This window comes from Phocoena sinus, chromosome 9, assembly GCF_008692025.1.
Source record: "Phocoena sinus isolate mPhoSin1 chromosome 9, mPhoSin1.pri, whole genome shotgun sequence".
Taxonomy (NCBI): Eukaryota; Metazoa; Chordata; class Mammalia; order Artiodactyla; family Phocoenidae; genus Phocoena; species Phocoena sinus.
Window position 1 is genome coordinate 65,975,223 of NC_045771.1, and position 5,013 is coordinate 65,980,235.

The window sequence follows — 5,013 nt, forward strand, 5'->3', positions numbered from 1 at the left end:
CCTGGTACAATAAATTCATTCATCCAGCATAGTTTTCTCAAACTCCTAAAATTATTCTCATTAGAAATTATGATTAAGACAAAGATCCTACAAAAGATTCAGATGAATTAAAGTCACTAACTAGTTTTAATTATTTTTACTTTTTTCCAGGTTTATTGAGATATAATTGACGTATAACATTGTGTAAGTTTAAGGTGTACAACACGTTGATTTGATACTCATTTATTGCAAAAGGATACCAACCACAGCATTCATTAGCTAACACCTGCATCATGTCACATAATTACCATTCCTTTTTTGTGGTGAGAACATTTAAGATCTACTCTTTCAAGTATATGATACTGTATTGTTAATTATAGTCACTGTGCTGTACATTAGGTCCCCAGAACTTATTCATCTTGTAACTGGAAGTTTGTACTACATCTCGGTTTTCTCCCACTCCCCAACCCCTGGTAACCACAATCCTAGTCTCTGTTTCTATGAGTCTGCTTTGTAAAATTCCATGTATAACGTGGTATAATAGAGTATTTTTCTTTCTCTGTCTGACTTACTTCACTTAGCATAACGCCCTCAAATTCCATCCATGTTGCCACAAACAGCAGGACGTCCTTCTTTCTCTTTGGCAAATAATATTCCTGTGTGTTTGTGTGTGTGTGTGTATACATATGTATATACACATATATATGTATACATATATATGTATATATACATATGTGTCTATATATGCCATATATATGCACCACATCTTGTTTATTGATTCATCCATTGACACTTACGTTGTTTAAATATTCTGGCTATCGTGAGCAATGCTACAATAAACATGGAAGTGCAGATATCTCAAGACCCTGTTTTCCTTTCCTTCATATATATACTGAAGAAGTGGGATTGCTGGATCATATGGTAGTTCTACTTTTAAGGAAACTCCATAATGTTTCCCAGAGTGGCTGAACAAATATACACTCCCACGACCAGAACAAAAGGATACCCTTTTCTCCACATCCTTGCCAATAGTTCCCTGTTGAAGAGGTAGGAAGATGAAGAGAGCCCTCTCAGGCCTTCTGACCTGCTATGGAGTGCCAAGCACCAGATTCCCTTCTGGCGTTTGCATAGGTGGGAGCTTCCCTAGCTGACCCTGGTGAAAAGAGTAGCCTTGAATGATCTTGATTCCAATGGCAAATCTGCTTATATCTTCTAGCTTCCCCTGGTCCCTCTCTAAGCTCATTCTTTGGCTTGTCTCTCTCTTTTTTTCCCCATTCTTTCCCAACCCAAACATTCTATACCCTCTAGATTGACCTGCTGATCATCTCATCAACAAAGAATGTGGATTCTGAGGTTGACACACTTTGACTCAAATTCTAGCTGTGTTGCTCATTATCTGTGTGATGTGGGACACAAGTTGCTTCACCTCACTAAGCCTCAGTTTTCTCATCTGTAAAAAGGGGGGAGATTGTACATATCTCAAAGGGTTGTGGAGCTTCAATGGGCTCATGTTATGGTTATTTATTGCTGAATAAAAAACCATCCTAGATCTTAGTGGGTTAAAACTGTGAGTTACATTTATTTTGGTCATAAATCTGCAACTTAGGTAAGACTCAACAGGGACGTCCTCTATGCTCCACTTGGTGACAGTTGTAGTAGTCACCCAGCTGGAAAGCTGGGTGCTGTCATCATCTGAAGGCCTGCCTACTCATGTATCTAGAGATCAGTGAGGCCTCAGTTGGGTCAGATAGCCAGAACACCTACATGAGGCATCTCCCTGTGGCTACTTGGCTGCCTTACAAGATGGTGGCTAGGTTCCAAGGATGAGCATCCCAAGAGAGAGAAAGCCAGGTGGAAACACTGCCTTTTATGACCTCACAGGAGGTCAAAGAGGGTGACTTCTGCTGTTTTCTGCTCATCAGGAAGGTCACAAAAATCCACTCAGTTTCAAGGGGAGTAAAAACAGATTCCACTGTTTGAGAGGTCTCAAACTCAAAGCAAACTTCTTCTTCTTTTTTAAGCAAACTTCTTTTGAAGTAAATTTTGCAATATGGTTGAGAGCTATTAGGATTTGGGTGATTTACCATTACAGTAGATTAAAGAGAAAACTGGAATATGAGGCAAGGCTAAGTTTTCAAAAGTTAATTAAACATAGAAAAATCATTTAGCTTCAGCATCAATGGTGAATATAACCAGAAATCATTACAGAAAAATTATCACCTATTCAAAGTTATCCTCGGGGCTTCCCTGGTGGCACAGTGGTTAAGAATCCGCCTGCCAATGCAGGGGACACGGGTTTGAGCCCTGGCCGGGGAAGATCCCACATGCCGCGGAGCAACGAAGCCCATGCGCTACAACTACTGAGCCCGCGTGCCTAGAGCCTGTGCTCCGCAACAAGAGAAACCACCACAATGAGAAGTCCGCACACCACACCGAAGAGTAGACCCTGCTCGCTGCAACTAGAGAAAGCCGTGCACAGCAGCGAAGAACCAAAGCAGCCAAAAATAAGTAAATAAAATAAATAAATTTATTAAAGAAAAAAACAAAGTTATCCTGGACTCTTCAATAAAGCATATGGCCTTCATATCTGATAGCACAGAGACTGAAACAGAACTCAGGAAATCATTGTTAACCAAACAACTGCAAGCTTTTCAGAAAATTTTCCTTCCAAAATGTGCTTTAGGGCTTCCCTGGTGGTGCAGTGGTTGGGAGTCCGCCTGCCGGTGTGGGGGATGCAGGTTCGTGCCCCGGTCCGGGGGGATCCCACATGCCGCGGAGCGGCTGGGCCCCTGAGCCATGGCCGCTGGGCCTGCGCGTCCGGGGCCTGTGCTCCGCGGCGGGAGAGGCCACAGCGGCGAGAGGCCCGCGTACCGCCAAGAAAAAAAAATGTGCTTTAATGGTGAAAATCAGAGTACAGGGGCAAAAGCATCAAGCATTTAATATCTATTTTTAAAAATACTTCATTGTTACAAGGGCAATAAGTTTGTCATTAATATTTACTAGGTAACTTAAGGTGTCAGCTCCTGGCTACAACCCATTGAGACTGGCATTATTACCATCTCTGTTTTACAGATAATACAAGTTAGGAATAAAGAAGGTTAAGTATCTTGTCCACTGTTACACACACTCTATATATCCCAGTCAGGCTGGGCTCATCCTCAGGTAATCTGGCTCTAAAGGCTATATTCCTAACCATGCCACTAAATTGCTTCTTACAGGGATCTTTTTGTAGAAAGACTCACTCCTATGTGAATTCCAGTTATTTGGATGAGGACATGCTGCCCAGACAGAATTTTTAAAGTTAAGTGATAAAGTTAGTTGAGAGAATAATGAGAAATAAAAAAATAATACCTTTTTTAAACTGAAAAATAGTACATGTCAAATTATAGAAACATTTGCTAATTAAAAAATGTATATAGTAGAGAAAATAAAAATAGCCTCAAACTACAAATGACTGTTTATATTTTGTATAGTTCCTTCCATTTATATCTATATGTTCTAAATGTGAATATACTTTACAGCCTTAATAATACTTCATATATTATCTATTGCATACTGCTTCTATTTAGTGGTATATTATTATCATCACTTCTCATGTAACAAAACATCTTTACAACATAACTTTTACAGGCTTTATAAGATCTCATTGCATGGCTATTCCATACTTAAGTAACCTTGTAATTCTATGAAAGGTAGGGTCATACACGTAGACCATCAGAATAGATTTGGAAGCTGCTTTTCTTTTTTTTCCCCCATGATTCTGATTTGTTTTAGCCATACTATTTATTCTGAAATTTCAAACAATGTTAGTGAAAGATGCCCACCCCTCTCAACTTTGGAAGGCCTGGGCTAATTATGAGGGGTTAAATGATTTAATTAACGTCCCAACAGAAGACATGGGCTAAAAGGAGAGGTCAGGGAATGATTTAACCAACGTTGCATTGTTGGACATTTAAGTTATTTAAATGAATGCACTTTGTACTGAAATCTTATTAGAGTTCCCATTAGGTTTAGGATAAATTCCAAAAGGTGGGATTGTGGGGCTAAAGGATGTGAAAATTTGAAGTTTTAATACTCTTGCTACCTATTGCCTAACTGCTTGCCAGGAAATGTATGAATTTACATCGTCACCAACATAGTGTGAGAAGGCTCATTGTCTTACACATGTATGTAATAATTTTTGATATTAAATTGTATGTTTTTGACTTGCATTTCTTATTTTTACATATCTTCATATTCTATTGGCCAAACACACCTATCCTGTCAGAACACAGAAATAAATTACTATCACTTTCTTCCTTGGTTACTGTGTACCTTGTGGCCGTGATTGTAACAATAGCTTTCATTCATTAAACGTTAAGTTCTCTGCAGGCAATGAGTCTAGTCCATGTTTGACAATTATTCCCAATATCTCATTTAACCCTCAAAACAACTCTGTATTGTTATTTTCATTTTCTCCATGAGATTACCCACCCTTTGAAATGCTAGGGAGAGTAGCCCCACGTCTACAGCGATGAGCTGAAACACCGGGATTTGAGCGAGGATCTCCCTAAGCACTGGGGGGAGGAGGGTGACACCACGTGCAAAAACAAAAACAATCAAAACAAAACCGCGGCTGTTTCCTTCTAGTAATAAAGAGGTTCTAAGTTAAAATATATGTGACTTTTCGGCTACCAGACATGTGTCTACCAACCAGTTTATCTCACTTCCCAGCGTCGCGAGTGTCAGGACCACTTGAAGGGCGTGGACGAAGAGGCTGCTCAGCTCAGGGCTGAGGCAGGCAGTACACGTCTTTCCCCTCTGCAAAGGGAAATAGCCGGACAGGGAAAAACGGAGGGGGGAACTAGTATTTTCAAATCTTCCAGTGATAGGGCAGCCAAATTTCACCTCTAAGTCTTGGGAGACCAAGGTAACAAAACGGAGAGCGCACAAGCACAGACGCACCTTACGTAGCTCCCTTCTGAGCTGTAGGAAGACGAAGGAAGAACGCATGCGTGGTGCACGCTTCCGGGCCACACCTCCTCCTCTCCGGGA